A 22860-nucleotide genomic window follows, 5' to 3' on the forward strand; every position below is an offset into this window, starting at 1 on the left:
TGGAGCGAGGCCAGAGGAGGCCACGGAGATGCTGCCAGGGCTGGAGCAGCTCTGCTCTGGAGCCAGGCTGAGAGAGCTGGGCTGGGTCAGCCTGGAGAAGAGAAGGCTCCTGAAGGGGAGACCTTAGAGCAGCTCCAGTGCCTAAAGGGGCTGCAGGAAACCTGGAGAGGGGCTTAGGACAAGGGATGGAGGGACAGGCCAAGGGGAATGGCTTGAACCTGCCCGAGGGGAGACTGAGCTGAGTTTGAAGATAACTTTAAAGAAGTAATGCATAAAAATAAGATTGAGGTGACGTTTTTGCCCTCTTCCTCACTGGCATGAAAAGGTTCTTGAAAGACAAAGCCCTCCCCACTTCTCTTTTCTCAGTTCATACTTTATGAAACCTTGTTATCAGTAAAACCCTGCTTGATTTTCAGGAAACTCTCCTACAAGGTATGAAAGAGTCAGTCACTTTGGCTAAAATCTGAGTCATCTTTCCCATACATTCCTGAGCTGAATCATCCTGTTTGTCTTGGTGGAGTATTTTTTTTACTCCTGGAATTATTGACAAATACATGGAGAATCAATTCTAATGAGCTCTCCTAACCTACTGTACAGACCCGATGTACCATGTGTATTAAATAGAGAGCTGAACCTCAGACAGGTACCCAAAATTAGCGTGAACTTTATCAGCTATAGTTTGACTACCATGTATACCTGCACTGATTTTCATGAGTTATTGCTTATTTTCATCTGTTCAATCAAGACTGAAATCAAATCTGTGTCTTCTGATGTCCATAGAACAGTGACATGAGACCTGGTCTCATTAGCTCTCATGGGAGATGCTGGTAGTCTGGAAAGAGAACATGTAGTTTCTGACTTCTTAAAATTTAATGACACAATTTATAGGGCTTTGATCCTCTAAGTTATCTTTACTTACAAGCAAGCTCATGAAAGTCAATGGGACCTATTTAGGCTATAGAGAGTTAAACACAGGAGTCTGTCTGTGCAAGATCTATGGCTATGAAACCAACATTGCTTGTACAAATATCCTAACATTTTCTAAAAATTAGTATAGGAAGAGATTTTTTCCTTTTCACTAAATATTGAAAGCAATTGGATTCTCTGTGCCCATTACAAGTGACCCTCATGGACTGGAGGGAGATTTCATCACTGGATTTGAATACCTATTATTCTGTACTTAGAGTTTCTCTATACATTCCTCATGGTGGCTACATTTCTCTTTAAAATTCTCAAGGGTGGTTCAATAATCCTATAGAACTGCTATAACTGTCAATGAAGTGCCTCTGGCCATTTTCATAGGTTTTAGGCATAGCTTAGCAGCAGCTTAGTTGAGTGGAAGAGATGCAGGGATGGAAGGAATATTCCTTGCCAGGTGGAGTTATGCTGTTGGCAGCTTTTTGTTGCGTGTGAGTGTCCATTACCTGCTGTAGAAGAGAAGCTGTTAAACAAGTCAAACCAGCACTTGGTCCTGAACAAGCCAACAAGTTCCTCTGTCCTGCAAACCTTTGTAGATAAAGGATTGGCTTTCCATAGCTTCTCGTCTAGTCTAGTTTATTCTATTCCTACCTCATCACCAAAGCATATGAAAGTCTTTGCACAGATACTAAGAAAAACAATTAATCCATTGAATTTTCTATGCTGGAAGATGACCGGTATGGAAAAAATTTAGCCTGAATGTTCTAAGTTTGGCAAGGTTATAATTTACTGCAGATGGGGTCTTAACATAAAACAATCCCCATTTGGTTACCTTAAGAAAGGGCAAATTATGTGCAATTGTGCTGGGAGGTATCATAAAAAATAATTAAACCCAAACTGCTGTTGTCAGTGTTGACAGACATTAGTCATGTCACCAGCCAGCAATGCACTGCCAGGATGAGGTAGGAGTGCTCTGATCCTGAGGTAAGATGCTGAGTATCCTACAGCTTAGCAGAAGATGCTGAGACAGCCTGGGCTTTCCTGGAGCTAAGCCCTGGAACTACATCATCTGAAACCTAAAGGTAGTGTAAAGCTCCTGTATTCATAAAGGCCCTATTCCAAAGCCCAGTGATCTCACTCTTTCGGTTTTCTAAAGACCAAGCCCTGACTCTTTCCGTAAATGACACACCAAACAGACGAGCTAAAAGGGGCTACTTGGAAGGGTAAAACTGCAGGAATGGGTGGTTCCTGGGGCAGTTTTCTGTTGTTCATTACTGAAGAGGAACACTGTCCTGGTGCCTGACCATAAGAACATTAATAATTGTCTGACAGCTGGGTGGTTCTTCAGATTTTGTGCTCAGTTACTGACCCCAAGCTAATGATAAATGCATCAGCTCTGGTTCTTTGGGTATCTACTTGTCTGTGCCCCTGCTTGTTACGTGCCTGTCCTTGCTTGCCCTCGTGTCTGTTGAAAAGACACAGGACTCAGCAGAGGCACAGGGCCAGCCCTTCCACACATGCGAGTGTGAGAAGGCACAGAGCCTTTCCCCAGTGCACCTGCAGAATTAAAGGAGAGGCTTTTCTTGATCCAGGCAAGGCACGTGGCTGACCACACTTAGATGAAAAAAAATCAGATTCCTACAGCTTTGCCTGAAACTTGGCACGGAGCTTCAAAGTGAGTTTTAAGTACAGGACGTTGCGCCACGCTTGCCTGGGGTTGCCAGAGTTGCTAATGGACAGTGAAGGGCTGAATCCAGCCAGCAAAGATGTGCCAAGGCAACAGAAAGCTCAAAATCATGTTCTCGGAGAAGGTTCACACCACCAGCAGCACCCATATGCTGCTCCCGGGAGCTCTTCTAGTGCTTCCTTCTGCTGAAAGGTTTTGCATCCCAGGGATGGGTCTCCAACAACTGCTGCATCCCGTGCTGATGAACACAGGGTTTGAAACCTGTGTTTCAGACCTGATCCTTTCCTGAGCTGCGTTAAGCACCAGCTGAGCAAACTGCCTTCCTTTGTGGGCGGTGTTAGCAACTGCTGAGGGGGTCTTGCAGTAGGACCTCTGTGGGAAAGTAGGAGTACTGTGAGGGATCCACCTTTCCTCCTACAGAACAGATGAGTCAACTGCAGTTCCTCTTCCAGAGCCCCAGATGTCACGTCTCGCTGCCCCTGCCAAAGGCCGAGTTCTGACATCAGGGCACTCTTGCAGCTTGGAGCTCTGAGGCTCTAGGATCACCGCTGTGACAGTTTGGTTCCAAAGCATGGTGAGCAGAAAATCACCGCCATTTCCCCACAAAATAGTTTGCAAGGAAAAACAAAAATAAAATTCACTTTTCCCATTCTTTTGGAAGAAACTTTTCAGCTACTTGCTCAGAAACAAACAAAACCCAAAGCAGAAAACTTCCAGCTCCTGGCTATTTCCAAGGCTTTCAAATTATTCATTCAGTTGGGGTTTATTTTTTGGTGTTGTTGAAAACCAAACTGTTTAAATACTTGCTTTTTTTAATAGTTTCAACAAAACACATTGAAAAGATTTGGCTTCATCTGAGTGTGGGTTGGGAACATTTGAAAATTCTCTAATATTTTGCAGGAAGAGAAATCCCTCTTCACCCAGATCGGCCATCTGCCTGCTGTAGTAATGCTCATTTCCTTGCTTATTTTACCCCTTTCCTCTCTCTTCTATTTGCACTGATTCTGAATTTCTCTGGATAGGAGTTTTACCTTCCTTTACAACTGTTATTTACAAAATTGTTACAATTGTTAATTTACAAAATTCTCTGTATTTAGGGTATTGCTTTCATGCAGATGAGAAGCAACAATAATGGATTTGAAAATGTTTATTTAAGTCTAAAGGCTATTTAGGAGTCAATTTCATAGAATAATTAGCAGGCAAATCTATACAGAGCTCTAATTGCCAGTCTTTTCAGAGGTCAGTTTCTTCAGGGTTTGGTCACAGTGCTATGTGCTTTTTCCAGAAATTTCTAGAAACATTTTTCTTGGTCTTTCCTCAGTACATAAGAATTCATTGGCCTTGATTCTTTGGCTTGCGGAAACTGAATGTAAAAGCCCTTGGAAGAAACTTGGACCACTTGACTTGGCTTAAAATGTTCAGCAATTCCATTTAGGCATCCAGACTTCACTCAAAGTGCTCAAGCCTAGAAATGCAATGCTTTCTCCCAAAGGAAATAGGAGATTTTAACAGGACTTCCTGGCTGCTGCTGCTGGTGATGTTACAGGGGCAATTGTCACTGTGGAAGCTCTTTGATGCCTCTCCTTCTGGCCCTTGCTGAAAAGTAGGAAGTAGCAAAGTGCCTGAAAACTTAATTAATACTAGTAAAACTTTGATCAGTACTTTCATTAACACATCTGCGAGTGTTTCAACTAGACCAGGTAATACAACCTCTCAGAGCCTTTTAATTGCCATTTTATTACAGATGGAGCTGATTGTACCACCACCAGTTGCAGCAGGTTGAAACTTTGCATGGCAAGCAAACGTGGCTGGGAGAACCCAGCTGTCTAAGACAACAATGAAGCTAAAAAATATAGTTCAGAAACATTAAAAACTGTTGAATCTTAGCCTGGGTTCCAGTTCGCTAACATTTTCATATGCCTTTGTTAACCAGATGAAAACATCCCATTGCAGCATGCGGGACATGACAGACTTGTAAGTACTCTTTCCTAGCCTGGTTTCACAGTGTTAACACTGTGTGCTTGTGGCTATCATTGCATGGCTATCAGTTTCTCCCTAGTGGCTTTTGGACCTGTTACCCATTTGTCACTGCATTCAAAGATATCAAGTGCTTTTAAGTAATAGGAAAATAGATGCCTGGGTTCAGGAAAGTGATTTTGTCAGTGCTAAACCCGCTGTGTGAGCTCATCCCCTATGAGACATCAGAAAATCGAGTCAGTCTTGAGCTACACATCCAAGGGCTACGTTGGTTCTGCTGCTCACGGGACTCTATTTCTCACAATGATTCATCTCATTCATGCTCTCCTACACACAGAGGCACTTTCCCCACTCTCACCAGAAGCACTGCTTGGCAGGATGATTTTCTGCAGCTCTGTAGATACCCTCAGGATCTCTTCTTTTTGGTGTCCTGTTTATCTCTGGGTAACAGGCATCACCTCTCCTCTGCATCCTCCCCTGTTCTGATCTTAAGCCACCCAGCTCTTCCTAATACCCAGCCTCCTTCATTAAATAATTGCTTTAAAGGGACGGACTGTGTGTGCTTCCTTTTTTTGGCCCCATTTAAGTTTTGCTATCAAATGTCCCTAAAACACTATTACTGCTGCTTAAACGCTTTATCATCATTATATATGACTGCTTGATCCATTTAAAATTCCACTTAAGTCCTAGTTCTCCTCTGTGGATGTAATTTTTTTTCTGAAGGCTTTTGGAGTATCTCTGTTTAGGGTCTGTCGATTTGGAAATCGCCTTCTTAACAACAAGATACGAGTGAAAAACTGTGTCAACCCTTTACTACTGATTGGATGATTTATAGCACATTCCTGCTACCCGTTTCTTCTTTTTCCATGCTTTTTTTCCTCCAGAAGAAATGGGCCAGAGGGCAAAGTTGCGAGCTGGTTCACGGCTGAACCTCCCTAAAGTGCAGAGGTGGGGGTAAGTCCTCTTATTTTGTTTCCTCTCATGGTTTTATTGTGCAGTTTGAGGTAGAGTCACCCTGAAGTCTCGCACACCCTCCTTGTCATCTTTGCTTGTGCCTTCTCAGCTCTTCTAAACCTTTCATTACTCAGAAACCCACTTCCACCTTCTCTTCTCTGTTACCTCTTTCGCACAAGTCTGTGACCTTCCGCCCCCCTGGCTGTCATTCCTCACCAGGCTTTGGTTATGTCTGATGTTGAAATCTCTGTGCGGACGCTGCAAGTTCCCCTTTCCAGGTTGTCATGGTTCTTGTACTGTTGTAAGAAAATAACCGATCACGTTCCTACCACAAATCACTGAGAGACCATTCAGGGCAACCCAGCTTCCTTATCTGAGATCAGATCAAGGCCAGAACTAAAAAACAGGTGCCACAAACTCTGGGGACCCTGGATCAAAATTGTGCATACTATGGCAAGCTGAAGAAGCATCAGGCAAATGAATGTTTTTAGTTCACCACTTATATCTCCAGCACACACAGTCATAGTCATACTCAAGAACTTCTTAACACCCTATAACAAGACTTTCAGTAAAAGCCATTAACATGCCACAGGAAAAGACCAGAAGACAGAGAGATCTCACTGATGCTCTTGATCTCCTGAATAGCTGTAATTTTTTAGGTTAAATGGCCAAAACTGGCACTTCTAGGCAGTTAATAGTTAACAGCTGCCCATGATGCAGAAGAAGGCAAAGAAGGCAAAGAACCTTCTCCTCTGACCTTGGGGAAAATCTTGTCTCGACTCCAAAATAAAAGGCACAACTTAATCTTACATATAGACATAAAAATGTTTGTGTGCCTGGAGCAAGACACGCAAACAGGGCAAAACTGGGGATTCTTTATGTTCCTTATTGAATAGGAAATCCTCACTGGAATTTGCAGATAGGGACTCTCAAAAGAAGCTCGGGTTGTAACCTCCCGAGCACCCGAGTGCAAAGACCCATCTCTCATCGTAGCCTTTCTTCAAGCTCAGCCTGTTTGCTTTTTCATGAATCTGACTTGCCTCCTGCCCCTCTGCTCTGGGATCTTCAGGGCTCCTCATCTTCCCATGTAGCCGGTTCTTCTGACCATGTTCTCAGGAGCTCCTAACACACAGCTCCTCATTATCTGCTGCCAGACTAGTGATTTACTTGCAGTGTGCGGTGGTGTTCCCATTGCAACATCACAGTGCAATCCCCCATAGTGGTGTCTCCGGAGAACCACAGGATTATAATACAACTGCTTTAAAGTGTGGCTGTGAATCTGAGGGTGCAGTACTGGGCTGGGTTTGGCAGACTTGCAGGTAGCAAGCTTGGGTGGGTGCAGATTTCTGCATGAATAATTAATCCATCCCTAGAAGCATTATTTGAGGCTTGGGTGTCAGAGCAGATTTTGTTGAATTTTAATGTTTCCTGACTTACATATCTCACCATTGCCTGGTTATTGTTCCCTGTGCTCCCTGGAACGATACCACCTTCCCCTTGCTGGGAAGTTGTGGCTCTGTGAACATGTTTAATCTCTCATCCCATTCCAGAGTATTTTCAGCCCTCCAGCAGAGTGTTTGTAATCTTGTCACCCCATGTGGTTTGATCTTCCAACACCCAGCAAGGGTGAATAAACTTGCCTTGTAACAGCTCCTCATTAAGGGAAAATGGCATACGACACACCCAATGAAACAAAGCAGTGAGTAACAGTAGCATTATAGACACATCTTAAACCCAGCACTCAGGTTCCAGTGATCGTGGGTCCTGCTGAACCATTTCCATCCCCACAACCCATCCTGTACTTGCAAGCTCTCCAAGTGAGGTGGGAAGCGTGAGGGGAGACACCTCTGCGGTAGACCTGAATAAATGAGGCAGCCCCAGAGGCCGATTTACGGTTGCAACACTGTGTGATGAGTTAAGAAAGAAGGAAAATAAAGCAAGCAAAGTGCGTAGGAAGCACATTTCTTGTGGCAGTCCAGTGCCACCCCAGTGTTCAGAAAAGCTCATGCAGATTACATGTAGCTTCATGTGCAATTAGGAGGGATGTGGCTATTTACTGCCGCTGTGAATGCAGTTGCAGTTTGTACAGTGAAAGTATGGGCCTGAAGTTTCTGAATACAAAAATGACATTTATACCACTGTTTAGGAAAAGAAGAAGGATAATAAACTGCAGCAGTTCCTGCTTCTTGGCAGGAATGGTCAAATTTTGTCACAGCACAAATCTGTGAATTCCCTGAAGATTGTACTGCTCACGCACCAACACCCGTGAGGTGATCCCTGCTTCTTTGGCAAAGTGACCACTTTCTGTAGCCTCTGCTCTGTAAAAATAAACTGAATGGAGTAATTCCTTCCCTTTGGATTTTTCTCACTCAGGAAACACCTATACCCAAATCCTCAGCTGGTGTAAATCTGCAAAGCTCCTCTGGCTTCAGTAATGCGATGCCAAGTTCCTCCATCAGAGAATGTGACCTGTTGTTTTGGCTGAGCCTGTAAATCACCAATTCTGTGTTTTTGGACCAATTGTTAGGTAGCTAATCCTCCAATTTGCACATGCAGACAGTCTGAGCACTCCCATGTGAGTTTTTGCCTGAGCAAAACTGTAGCCAGCACAAAGTGAGTGGGCAAGCATCTAGGTGTGTAATTCAAAGCATGCGAATGTGGAGACTGAGTTTAGCTTTCCCCCCAAACGCAGCCCTTTAAATCTTTTTCTGCAATCTCCTCGCACACAAAAACCACACACACAGTCCCTCAAAGCCCACACTCACAAAAACAGCTGTAAGAGAAGAAAAGACAATGAGGCGCATTGTGGAGGAGCAGTCAGTCAAATCCCCCCCCTGCGCTCCCCACCCAGAGCCAGCACATGCTGGGAGTCAATCAGCTCTTCAGGGAGCACAGGGAAAACATACACCCACAGAAACTGCTTACGTGATCCCACTCCCTCAAATCCTACAGGACTTTGAGTGTGAGACTTCCTTTCCACTGACTTCTCCACTCCAAAACAGTATTTCAAGCTTGAAGCTTTAAGGGAAAAAGTACATTATTTGTATTTTTAGGTATTTTTTCATCTTCATTGTGTTCTCCCAGGGAGAAAAATTGTGTTTTTACATGGAAAGAGTAAGATTAAGCCTAAGACTGTCAAAAGTGGAGCCTAAATAGAAGATTATATGCAGTCACCTGCCAGTGTGTTCAGTGGAGGCTCTGCTTTGCCCAACCCTGAAGTGGGAAAAAGAGGGTTTCTAGCCAAGGGCTTAAAACCTAAACCAGTAAGTTCTTCACTGAGGAAAAAACAGTTCCAGATTTTTACTGTAATTGTGCGACTCATTCCTGAGAATAGCTGTGCAAACTGCTCAGGATGATCTGAATTCCCAGCAGACTTGCTAGAACCCAGTGTGTCCAGCAAAGCCATCCCTCCCTGACTCCTCCTGCAAGTGCTTCCACTGACTGCAGTGAGAGGCTCACCTGTGCAGTTACTTACAGTATTGTATTTAATGATGCAATGATGTAAAGAACCGAGAGCTATGGAGCAAACAGCTGTGAAATTGAGTGTGCTAAGCACTTTTGAGTGCCCTGAAAATGTTACTGAATTGCTCATGGAAGCAGGACTCCTTGCTGATCTGTGCTGATTCTTGGTACCAGTCAGTTCATGATGAGTCAAGAGACACATTTCATTATTCCCATCTTTCTTCTTCCAAGTAGCCTGTGGCCACGACGTGTCCAGGACATGGACCCTCTTTATGAAGTGCTGAGATAATGAGATCCTTGTCATCTGTGCTTAGAGCAAGAGCCAAAGAAGGAGAAATGCAACTCTGCCCCCACATCCACTACTCAGGGATACAATCTCCAGTGCCATTTCTGCACCAGAAAGAGTTCAGGAGAGGTAAGGGAGCTCTGGGCCATCTGTACCTCATGAGTGGAGGATTTGCTGTCACCAACAGGGTGAGATGTGATGGGCAGCTCTCAGGGAAGTAAAGGCAATTCCTTGGCCCCCTACAGCATGCACATCTGAGTTGGGGTATCTGGAAAGCACAGGCCTGCACACCAGTGCTCTGTGCCCAAATATATTGCACAGGCATTTAGTTAGGTCTCTAATTCTGGAGGATTTATGAGCCTCCATCTTCACTAATTTACCTCAATACAACATCAGGTGGTGTTTGAGCATGTCCAGGAAGTATTAACATAGGACTAAGTGCTTCTAAAAATACTCTACCTGCCAGAGAGAGTTAAATTTAAAGCATAGTTGGGTCCGGGGCTTTTCTTTGGGGTTTGTTCTTGCCAGAAGCAGCACCCTTGAAGAGTCCAGTAACCTGTCTGTCTCTTCAGAAAATTACAGCTGTTGAAGCGGGCTGTGCTGAGAGGCAGACTGCAGATAATGGGTGCTTTCTGCCCCTCCAGGTTCTTTTGTTGCCCCTGCGGCTCCTCCTTCCCACATCCATGGGGTCTGCTGGCAGCCGCTCTGCTTTGCAGGAATGGGTCACCCTGAGCCTGTTGGGCAGGTTCAGTCTCTGAGCTGAGGCTGGTGATTACCTGCTGGGATGGTTTGCTGGGGCTGACAGTGCAGCTTCAGCGCAGGACTCATCCTTTCCATGCACTTGCTTGGCGTTGTCACAAACCCAGTTCTGACCTGTCCTGAAGTGTGGTGGGTCCTTACCTCTCTTGCCTTGGTGACTTGATTTACTGCCATTTAACCCCAGCTAGTCTGCTGTTGCTGGGCAAACCCACTGCAAGTACAATCAATGAAACAGAAATGCTCCTTGCAATTTGTCATCCAGCCTGCCAAAATAAAAAGGGTGAATAGATTGTGCCTCTCTTTTTAGATAGGTTACCCTAAGGATTTTTCTCTTGTACTCTTCTTTCTGCCTGCCAGCCAGACAATATCTTTTGCCAAAGCTCCCCTCTTAAAAGGTTTAGAAGCACAATACATCTGTTAGGAGAAACCTTATCTGTTCTACTCTTCTTCCCTATTTTCTCTCCTCCTACTTTTAAAAAAGATGCACTCTTAAATATTGAATTTCCTCTTTAAAGCGTTGTCCTAATGTCAAGTTAGTGAAAGGATGTCAGTCAGAGCCAGTCAGGTTGTTAAAGCCTCCCACTGACCTTGGCAAGCCCTCGTCAGCCAGGATACCCTCTTGCCTTGCACTGCCACATGAGGAAGCGGTTTGTGTGGAAGGAAGGTTGGGGAAGGTTATAAGGAAAGAAAAAGAGCTGTTGGAAGTCTGGAGGGGAAGGAAGCTCACTTCTGGGACACCTCAAACAGCCGCTCAGAAGAAGTATTAATATCTTGCAAAAAGCATACAAGGGATGGGCAAAGCAAACTGAGAGAACCTGCCCGAATTCCCAGTCGGGTTTTGCACACACCAGTGACGATGATTCACTGTCTGGTTTTCACTTTGTTCCCTTGCTTTGGAACTTGGCAGTTTCTGAACTGCGAAGCTCTGCCTGGCCTGTCACTTTTCCTCAACCTTTTGCTTTTTTCCTCCACTTACTTTATTAGAACGACCCAAACTCCAGAGAATTGGACCCCCATTTTCTCTCTGTTTCTGTAATTTAATTTCATTGACTTACCCTAGAAATTATTTAAGTGCTTCAAGAGCATAAAAATGAACTATTATTATTTTGTCAGATCTCGCCTCACCATGAACAGGGGATTAACATCGGGAAGTTAATCAAACATGTCCTCTTGGAAAGAGATACATAGCAAAATGAAACCAGCCTCCTTGATTCTTTTCCCATTTTTGCAGACATCTTCCCAAATTAAAACTGTCACCAAATACATCTACTGAGCTATGGCAGGATTTGCAGCAATGCTGCTCCTGAGCAAATCCAGGGCTTCGATGGGGTCAGGAACTGGATGAGCCTTAAAGTCCTTTCCAACACAAACCAGCCCATGATTCTATGATTCTATGATGGGGGCAGGAAGGTTGCTGCAGCTGCCGTTCCTTCACCCCTTGCTGCTGCAGTGGGGCACGAGCAGACCGGAGGTCGGTGGCCGGGGCAGAACTGGGAGGTCATGGTCCCTGCGTGGCAGAGGGCAGCCCCCATCAGAAGGGAACAGGAAAGTTCTTCGAGTTCTGTGCAGAGAGAATTCGTGAGTCTCAGATCCCACCAGTGTTTTTCACTTCCCTGAACATGGAAACTGTGAAGCAATTGCGGGCAGTAACCTGTTTTGTCATGGTGAAATGAACTTGGTATGTGACCCTGTTTTGAAAGGTGAGGAAGGATCTGTCTGCTTCTGCTGGTTAGTGCTAGAGCTCTAGTCTTCCCCAAGTAAATATATTGCAAAAGGAGCTTTGTTGCCATCACTAACGTGGCCTGGCAAAATTCCTGGAGTGCTCCATGGGCACTGACTTGCTGCTGCTGTTAAGAAGATATTGCTGAAATTTTCAGCCGAACATCACAGAGTCACGGAATCCCAGCCTGGTTTGGGTTGGAAGGGACCTTAAAGCTCACCCAGTCCCAACCCCTGCCATGGGCAGGGACCCCTTCCACTGGAGCAGCTTGCTCCAAGCCCCTGTGTCCAACCTGGCCTTGAACACTGCCAGGGATGGGGCAGCCACAGCTTCTCTGGGCACCCTGTGCCAGCGCCTCAGCACCCTCACAGGGAAGAGCTTCTGCCTAAGAGCTCATCTCAGTCTCCCCTCTGGCAGGTTCAAGCCATTCCCCTTGTCCTGTCCCTACAGGCCCTTGTCCCAAGCCCCTATCCAGGTTTCCTGCAGACCATTTAGGCACTGGAGCTGCTCTAAGGTCTCCCCTTCAGGAGCCTTCGCCTGTCCAGGCTGAACCAGCCCAGCTTATCCTCCACAACCAATTTACTCCTCCGAAGCGTTGTGTAGTGCTTATTTTTCAGCTTTCACATGCCATCCTCTCCCTTTAAAGAACTCTTGTGCCTCCTTGCAGCCCATGTTTTCCTAGGCCAGGCAGGAGCCAAGTCCTCTGGGAATGTCCACACAGAGAAGGCTCCCGGGTCTCCCCGGGCTCCGTGCCACTCCTCACAGCAGAAACACAGGCTGTGTTACGTGGGTCTCACCCATGCTCTGTGCAATGGCATTTATCCTCCCTGAGCAACAGGCAGTGTGTCTTAAGACAGATCCTTTGAAAGGATAGGCATCATTGGCTGGAGAGGAATTCCTGGAACAGGAAGTGGCTCTTGCACCCTAGTCCCTTTCACTCTTAATAAGGCCATGTCTCAAAGTAACCCTAGGTAAGAGAATGGAAAATCACGTGCATGTCCCTTCACGTGAATTGAGTGTGACATGCAAGTTGATGGTGCCTGTGGAAGTTAGCACCATCAAACCCTCCTATCCAGGGCAACAGAAAATTTCCAGGGGTCTGCTTAGTTCAGCCTCTCCAGAAGCCAATGGGATGTTTCCAGGGGAAAATTAAGCTGTATTCTTATACTTTGGAGGTAGAAGATACCCACCCCCTTATGGTAAATGTTCATTGAAAGACACTTTCAGTCTAAACTTTCCTGTTTCAGCCACTGGACTAGAAAACAAAATTAACCTGCACTAATGCTTCCCCAGCTGGGGTTAGCTGAGCATGGAACTTCTTTGTGGCGAAACATGTCACTAAATGAGCAGGACATTATTTTGAACTGGAACATACCAAAGCAGGCTGGCTGATGAACAACGTGGGGTTTTCAAAACAGAGGGGCTGATTCCTCATTACTTTGTAAAGTTACTTATAGCTGAACTGCCTCATGTCGGTTACACGGGGTCACAGAGCGTCTGAATACCAGACAGGTGACATACACGTTATTATCTGAAAAACAAGATGTTTTTTTTTTTTACCATGCCTTCCGTATAAGGTGTATTTTCACTTCAAAACTTAACGTCTCCTTGCATCAGGCTATGAGAATTCAGCATGCTGTGAGTCAAAGCTCAGGCGAGCACCAGAAGAGATCACCCAGGGAGGGTGTGGATTTGTATCCCCAGATGCTTTTGAGAACAGGTTAGGCAAACAAAGAACACCGTAAGTAGACCTGATCCTGCCTTAGGGAGCTGAGGTGAATGACATGACCTCTCCAGGTCCCTTCCAGGCTGTTTCCCACAGCTCCAAGTCCAGAGTTACATCAGGAAAGGGAATTCGGCTCTTTGAGCATTTAGTTACTCTCTGAGTTCTGGATTTAACACATGCCATTGTGTACTCAGGAAAGCACTTGAGCACGGAGATGGTGCATGAAGTAGGCTCTTCGCTGGAATACAGAAATGCCAGCTTGTGGCTCCAGCAAAGGTTTAGGACACAGCAGCATCACTAAAGCTCAGAAGCAGCCCCCAGAGAGGTTGGACAATACCCACATCTGCTAACAACAGGCTGAAGGGGGACCTGCTGTAACTATGGGGTTACAGTCCCAGAAAGAAGTTTTGGGTTTTTTTCCTCCTCACAAACAGAAAAGATTTGTTCGCCTCCTGTTAGCAACTGAAATGTAGATACTGGCATTAACCCTCAGGCTAACATTAAGCTCATTGACTCACAGGCTCTTCAGATCAGGAGGGACTATTACACTCACCTTGCCTGCCCCCTTGCAGAGGCTGGAGAACCTCACCCAGGTATGTCTACATAAAGTCATTGACTCCTGTTTGATCAAGTGCAAAGCCCTCACCTGACCTGGGGAGAGGAAAAGTAAGAGGCAATGCAGCCACATGGCTGGTCCTGCATTGTGTGGCCAGGGGTGTGCGTACAGCACATACTGTCTCAAGGGAACTAATATACCATTATTTCTTATAGTGAATCTGCACCTGACTGTCCTAGCTACTCTAGTGGAAGGTGTCCCTGCCCATGGCAGGGGTTTGGAACTGGATGAGCTTTAAGGTCCCTTCCAACACAAACCATGTCTGGGATTCAATTACTCTATGATTCTAGAGAGTGACAAAGTTTACTAAGCCTCCATCTCCCCTGGCTTCAGTAGCCAAACACTTCTTTTGTACACTTGCATCTCATCTTCAGTTGTCCTTTTTCCAGTTTCAGAAAAAACACCTATTTGAGCAAAAAGCTGCCTTTATTTTTATCCTCAGTAATACTGCTTAGCTTGTATCTAGTTCTCTATTGGCAGAGCTGAAAGTGATTTATCAAGAGGGGCAGTATTTCCTCCAAACCCCCATGAGAAAACTGGGACACTAAATAACTTAGCGTAAGTTGTATTATTAATGGTTCATATTTCTAAAAAATAAAGGACCACAAAAAATGCTTTTCCTGTTTTCTTCATTGCACACACACTGGCAATAATGGCATATTCAAAGATCTCTTCCTAAAACCAGTATGATTTCTTGTCATCAATAACACTGTAAAAGTGTCTTTTTGGAAGGTAATGTTCCATAAATCTGAACCATTCACTCCTGCATCTGCATTTTTTTTTCTTTAAAAAGTTTTGTGATAGTGGAGAAATCAAACCTGCAAACTCAGATTAATCTGGTCTCCAGCTAGCCCTCAATAAATGTGGTTAAATCAATAGGAAGGATGCAATCAGAAAGTAGGAAGAGGTAATGATACCCCACAACAGAAGCATGAGAGAGGCAACTGCAGACCCTCCAGAGCTGTAATGCTGGGTACTGCATTAGTTAGAAGGAGGCACAAGCTGCTAAACAGAGCAGCCCCCCCCCCCCCCCCCGCCTTCAGTGTACTAATTAATCAGGCATAAAAAGCTCATCAAGGAGCAGTCCAGCAATGAGAACCAGACTGAAACAAGGTTATCCTCAAGGTTAAAGACACAGGATCTTCTCTTATTACTTAAACAAAAACCAAAAGACAATCCCCTTTGCCATGTTCCCCGGGTACACCACTCAAGGGCTGACCTAAACCACCCGCCACTTGAAGGGGAGGCAAGATTGACAGCTGTCACTGAGGCCTTAAATCTTCTCGGGAGGGTAAAGTGAATGACAAGGGCTAATACTGAGGATGGCTCATCAGCTTTGCTTTTTATTTTCTTGTCCTTTTTTTCAGCCTGGATCTGTCATTGCATTTACATGGGTAGCCCTTGATTGTTGCCTTTTAATTTCAGTCAGAAAAGCTCAACTCTCCAGCCAGACACCAGAATGAGTCCCTGCATCTACAAGTGTTCAGCATCATGTGAGCGTGGTGAAAGCTTCCAATTGCAGAGGCGTTATCCTCTCCAGTGATTGCTGACATATACCCAAACCCTCAGTCTCCACTGGAGAATGGGGTCTTAACTTCAGTTTTAGGAAATGCTGATGACTGCATGAAGAGAAAACATGAATCAAATGGCAGAGTGTTTTCTGGGCCTCTGGAGGGTGAACAAACTGCTACCAATCTTGTCCTTCGGCTATCAGGAAATGGTCAGTGTCAAGCAGGACCACCTTGGCTCTGTAAGCATTAGGGTTGATGTACAGTACTGCCCTCTACTGCCAGATTTAACCATGGGTTGTACCCCAGTCTTCTTCAGCTCAAATGGAGCATCTGTTCTTGGAACAATGTTGTCTATGCTAGGTACTTGCAACCCGTGCGCAGGTCTCAGTGGCCATGGTCCACAGCAGAGACATCCATGAGATGCTAGTTAACAAGATACGATGACTTCTGTCAGGCAACCTTAATATACCCCAAACCAGTCATTCAAATATATATACATATATATGTATTTTTTCTGAATAGCAGTCAGCAGTCTCCTGCAATTCTATTTTAGAAAACTCCAGTGAGTGTTTGGAACTTCATCTTGGGAAGCTACAACAAGGTGTCTCTGGGACTGTATTACCTGTTACATATGTTATGTCTTTCCTTAGTGGTCTAGTAGATAGATATATGTCTCTTAGTACTAGGCTGTTAGTTAGAATATGATTCAACCGGTGTTGTCACCCAAAAGAACTCCGGTTCTCATTTCTTCATAGTACCCCAGCGCACAGCAACTGGTCTTAAAATGGTCAGTCTCAGAAGTGCAGCTAAGAACTGGATTGAGCAGGACAGTCCCCTCACTTGCCCAGGTTATTTGGAAACCCTGATATCATGCCTGGTTCTGCTAGATGGACTGGAGTTAGGCATTTGCAGTCAAAACTGCCAAGGATCAGTGGGCCTGAATAATACAGTCTTCCAGTATCTCTTAACCTGTCTGCTTCTCAAAAGAAAGAACAATATAATTTCTTTCTCTTGGCCTTTGCCTCTTGTGGTTATATCAGTCTTGGGATAATGACTTTTTAAATGTGATTAATGCCCCTACCCTGAAGGGATGTTGGTATCAGATAGCAACAGAAAAAACAGTGGCCTTAATGGAAGAAATGCTGGAGAAATGCCATCGCTTTGCAGCCCTGAGTTGTCGCAGAGCTGAGCAGCCTGCAAAGCAGCACTCTGCAATACTTCAGTGCTGTTGACTATGCTTGTCCAATCCCAGCTATCATTTCTTGGGAGAAGGGAAGAGGACTCAGAGCACACACTGTTTGGTGGCTGCTGGCATCAGCCAGGGCATGAAGACAAAACCAGAATATGAACAGGGAGAAGGGAGAGGGGAAGACAGAGAAGAGGGGTGAGGAAGGAAGTGCTAACCAAAGGAAATACAGATTAGATCTGAGGTATATAGCACTAAAAAGATGAATTGGCTGTTACTGTGGCATATGAATGGAGAATGAGGTAGACATGAAGAGCGTGAAAGTGTTTGCAGAGGGTTGAAGTAGCAGGACTTCCATACTCTGTGCAATCTCTATGTAAAGTAAAACACTTCAACAGGACTGATATTTTCTATTGATTACAAGATTCCATGGAAGAGCTGTCCTTCCATCTCATTCTTCCAGTCCTTACTGGGCTTCTCTTAGTCTGGAATGAACACAAGGTTAAACCAGATAGGAGCTTTGCAAGACAGAGGAGAGATCATTGGCCATTAAAGCTCTTATATTTTGGCTACAGGAGACATTTGGCTACAGGGAAGCATGCTGGGGTTACTGGATAAGAGTGTTGTTTTTTCAAGATTTATGTTCATAAGGAAGGCTTCTTTTTCATGCCTCACATCACAGATGTCTTACTTTTAGGTGGGCATGAGAGGTGAGCAGCCATGTTCTCTGACATGTTCCACACTGTCTCCTGTGAATCTCTCCAGAGTATCCAAGGGGAGCAAATGCTGCACTTACCTTGGGCCAAAGTCTGTATCTACACCTGGCTAAGATAGAAGACTCTAAGGGTAGCCTGAAGCCAAGCACCTAATGTTGGTATTTTCTTTCAAGGCAGCCACAACTCAGCCCAAGCTCTATGAGCTGGCAAATCCCAGCTGCTTCTGCTGGGAGCAGTACCTGGTCCCTTGCAGGAAGAGCCCAGGGCCATTGTGTTTGCCCTACATTGGTCATATGAGAGGCCGCTAGGCATAGCACTGGGTGCCAGGGCTAAGCAGCAGAGGATACACCCAGGATCTCTCCCCTGCTTTCCCAGTGCCAGTTGGATCACCCACAACTAGCCCCAAGGATGCTTCCCCAGGTAAGTGAAGTGAAAGGGAAGTGAACGTTGCCTCAGGTGCCACTTTGAGTTTGCTTTCACAGAGCATAGTACTTGCAGTCAGTGGATCCTTACAGGAGTAATTGGAAAGTCTTGTGTAGGGCATAAATCTACTTCTAAATTAGGTGCAAGAATGAGTTTCAACAAGTGCATTTGAGAAGGGGCATCAACTTCAAAGCTTGAAGAGAAAATTAACAGCTTAAGTAAAACTTCAGTTCTGACTGTGTTTTCAAAAATGGAGAGTAGGAAACACATCAGGTAGGAATTCAATCACCCGGAAAGAAGTAAAATATCCTGTGCATTGAAGAGAAAAATATAATCACCAACAATTGTATGTACAAAAAAGAATAAAAAAGATGTTGAACTACTTCGGACATGCCCCTTAGTTCCCAAACATGCATCCACAGATTAAGGCATTCCTGGCAGAAGGAAGAAGGGTGTCTTCAAGAAAAAGAAGAACCTTAAGGGCAAAACAATTGTCCCAGCATCAAAGCTGCAACAAAGAAAGAAGTGCCAAGGTATAGTTTTCATCCAATGTCCTTGTCATGACAGTTAAAATTATGGGGACTGAAGGCAGTGAAGGTATGGATGCACAGCTATAAGTGACTTCATGCTAACTAACCAGAGGTCCTAAGAACAAGTCAGCAAACAGTGATCAGCTAACACTGTGAACTGAATTTAGCAAGGTGGTACTGGAGGTTTTTGCTATTAATAATAACATTGACAGATAATGTATTTTGCTGTGATAACCTCCAATCTTCAAAGATTAAAGTTCCGTTCCTTTTAAAGCTATTAAATATTATCTTGCTTAAAAGACATCACAGGTCAGTGACTTTTCTAGCTCCTCTAATACTCAACACAAGCAATTTCATTTGTACTGAACACAGAAGACCTTTCCATCTGGACATAAAGCAAAACCATGGAAAGAAGGGCAACATGTATTCTTTCCATGCCAAGTGATCAGGTGAATTGATTTTTCGTCCCCTTAGTTGTCATTGTTGCTCTGTCATTAGCTCTCTGCAAACAAGCTTGGCAATGTCTCACTTTGAAGCTGCCTTTGCATACTGAGCTACAGACCTCATGGAAAAGAGGGTAAATTAAAGTTGCAGTATACTAATGGACACACTGAGAGTGATGAGTGTCTTCCACGACATGGTCTACAGAAGCACTCACTGTGCTGTGAGTGGCACATGGAGAGGGAGGTAAGGACCAGGAAAGTCACAAAGCATCACAAATTGCAGCTTTTGAACAACATTGGTGCTAAAGCATTTCCAAGGAGAAAAAGGCAGGTAAATTCTGCAACCCAAATCAATGTATTTTGAGGAATAGAGTCAGTGAACAGGGAAGGAAAGTCCTGCTTTATGCACTTCTCACCTGCCACAGGTACGAACTGCAGTTTTCCTGATAGAATTATTTTTATCTTTTTTTTTTTTTTTTCCCCCCTTATTCCTCACCTTTAGGGATCTGCAAACACCAGCAGTCAGGAAACCCTTCCCATAGCCCTACACAGTATTTAAGTGGACTGTAGTATTCAACACAAGTGTCTGGGGTCCATTCCTCCCTATGGCTGGAAGCAGCAGGCCCCTTACAGCTAAGGCTTGGTGGGGATGTAAATTTAAGAGGTTATTCTGTGGAAACAAGGGCTGAGCTCTTCATCTGTCTTCATTGCTATGAGGTTTTGAATGATCACAACATACCAGCCATACCATCATACCCACTTACTGCGTTCAGCTCTGCTGTAACCTAATGCAACTTATTGGAAAGGTTGGATTTGAGAGCAGCTCATGCCCAAGTGTAGGAAAGCTGTAGTTCATAAAGTCATCCAACAGAAAAATTCCTGAACTGCCATTTCATAAAGCCCTGATGTGATCTGTCTTCAGGGTAGAGCACTCTTACAAAGTGCCCAGATTAAGGATACAGCAGATATGGGCTATGACATGCGCACGTAGACAACAGATCTTATTGGAAACTTAGGTGTCATTAGGGCTGTTCTCTGTCAATGAGGCCAACTAACCTGGAATGAGCCGTGTCCATATTATTATGATCCTCTAGTTACCACACAGGAGGACTGAACATACAGCATCTCTTGGGAATGGTCTTTGGCTGTGCTAACTCCTTAATTCCTGGGACGTGTGTGGGAGAATGTTAATTGATCCAGGCCAAAAATGTGCCAGGGCAGGTTCTAGGAATTAACAATACAGACTATCAAATTCCAATGCCTGGGAATATTACCTGCCACTGTTTAATTTACTAACAGCATAGGTGTAGCCCTAAGGGCAAATGCACACACGGGCACACTCATGATACTTTTGAAATGTGTTCTGAAAGGTGCCTGGCAGATAATGTGATGATCAAGAGACAGACGTAAGAACAAAAAACTCACTGCTGCCTTTTGGAGTTCACATTAGAGCTTTTTTCATTGTGCTTCCCATGGTTAGAGATCATTCTTTTACATATGGACAGCACCTAAAGTACTACTGAGAATACTGGAGATAAATGCATAAATAAAATATGTCTCCTTTACTCTGCCTCATCCCATATTCTGGTCAAGAGAGAGACTTTAGAGGTGCATTTCATGCAATCAATGTTGAAAGCAAAATCCCAGTAACTGCATTTTCCTTCTAACTGCGTGTGCCAGAGGGAGTGTTAGCCACAGGGGAAAGGAGTACATAGGAAACTTATTTGTCCAGATTTCAAGGAAATTCACTTCTCCTTGTGGTTTAATTCTGTACAATGGCAGGTTTTAAATGTTTGATTCTTGTTTGTGTCTGTTTTTCAACCCACATCTCAAGAGGATTTAATTAGATTTGATGTTCATGATATGCTATTTACTGGATTATGATGAGATCAGCTGATAAAGCTTGACATAAACTTGGCAACTTGGTTGGTGCTTTCTCAGTCTTTAGAATTTAATTATGGCAATTTCAAAACAAGAAGCTTGGAAACAACACAGGGATTAAGGACTTGCTGTTGCTCCACCGGGATCAGTAAGAGTTTTGCCATTGGTTGTCACTGGCTCTCAGCATATGCAACCATCTGGGACGTGATGGCGTGTGTTCCTGTTCTGCCTAAAGTGGACCAAATGTCAATGACATTTCTCCAGGAAATGATTCTCCTGAGGAATCCCACTAGCTTCAATGTTTGTTCGTGGCTGAGGTGAGAATGGATTTAAGTGACACTGTAAGGATATGTGTAGGCATACAAAAGTCTGGGACTTAAGTTTTCAAGCAATTTCTCAGGATATAGGCATGGATGTATGAATATATGCCCCAGTGCAGCATAAAATACATTCAAGTGCACAAGGCCAGAGCAGATGGGGCTCTTTACTGTAAAGATTATTTGCACAAGTCCTATTTTTCCACACTTCCACTCATTTTAAGCTTTCTTTCCGTTTTACCATGAACAGCCACTGCTGATGGACGCTGCTCTGTTCCTTCTTTAAGCCATTCAGATACCAAGAGTCAACACACTCCACTGTACACAAGTGAGTTCCATCCTAAACATATCTATGGTTAAGGATAAAAAGATAGTGGTTGAAATGCAGAACTGTTTCTTATAGCTGTCCACAAGCGTAGAGATCACATCTCTCTCTGTTTAATTTGTATTTTAAAGCACCTAATAAATAGCCTTGTGATCCAAGCATCTTATTGAAACCAAAGGAATGTCAGTCACTCTCAGAACCAAGTCATAGCTCTCTTTTGTGCACTTTGCTACTGATGCATGGTGCCAGGGTGGTGGACAGCCCTCTTCCTACTTTTCGGTGTAAAGAAGTGACACAGGCATTGCTGATATTTTAGCCCTCAGATGGTTAAATGTGGATTCTTGAGCCATTTTGATAATTGCAAAAAATGTAGATGCATGACTGGGAACAAGCAAGGGGATTCAGGAACAAACATTACACTGGGATTTGAAGGCTTCAGACACTTAAATGTTTTTGGCAATCTTGTTTTGCACCGTCTTTGAAGGAATGACCTGCTACATCTGCTGAACTCACTGCTGCAAGCAAACAACCAAGCTCGGGTATGAACCCATCCTGTCTGAGCTCTGACAAAAGGTATTTCCAAAATATCTTTTTTAATTCATTGCTCTCCCATTGGGCACTGTGTTGTCCTTCTGTAGAAGTAGTGAGAAACAAAATGTGTCCTCTGCAAATTGAACTTTAGTTGGTTAGAAAATAGTATGAGGTTTGATCCTCCTCTTTCTATAGGTTTGCAGATAAGCCATAGATAAACTGCCCTGGACAAGTCCTGCTCTGCCACCATTACACTTCACGGTAACTGGGGTAATGTGCTCTGAGGTACTCTACCCACAGACTACGTCCTTATCTTAAAGTTGATAATTGCTTGTCAAACTGATTGACATTTGTAGAACTATCTTTTCCATGTGACATTACTCCCTCCACACACATCCACCAAAAAAAGAATAGACAATTTGATTTCGTACTGTTTTTCCCCTCTTTTAAGTACAGTAACTTTTTCTGCCTAAAAGTAGTAATTACTGAATGAATAGTCCTCCATGTTTCCCTGTCAGTCACTGACTGTAATGAACAACTCGTTTTGTCTGCTTTGTTAACAATAAAAAAAGTACTAAACTAATAATAATAAAGATTTTCCAGGACGTTTCTGTCACACACAGGGTGCCCCACGGAATGTGTGATTGGGATAACAAGAGGGGGAGGGTGAATTTTCTCTCTAGACATCAAACAACATTTTGCACTTCTCTTCGAGTGACGGGACTGTTTTCCCATTGCTACTGCTGTATTTTCTTATCTTCAACCATCCTGAATAATTGTAGCACATTTAGGGGGCCAAGTCCAGCTATTATTTGCTCCCCCTCTGTGAAAGTTTTAGTTTATTTATTTATTTATTTATTGAAAGCCAGATCTGTGAACCTCTGTTACACTG

The sequence above is a fragment of the Neopsephotus bourkii genome, unplaced genomic scaffold, assembly GCF_033783945.1.
Source record: "Neopsephotus bourkii isolate Nb327-2 ecotype Australia unplaced genomic scaffold, CSIRO-AGI_Nbou_v1 NB_1787, whole genome shotgun sequence".
Taxonomy (NCBI): Eukaryota; Metazoa; Chordata; class Aves; order Psittaciformes; family Psittacidae; genus Neopsephotus; species Neopsephotus bourkii.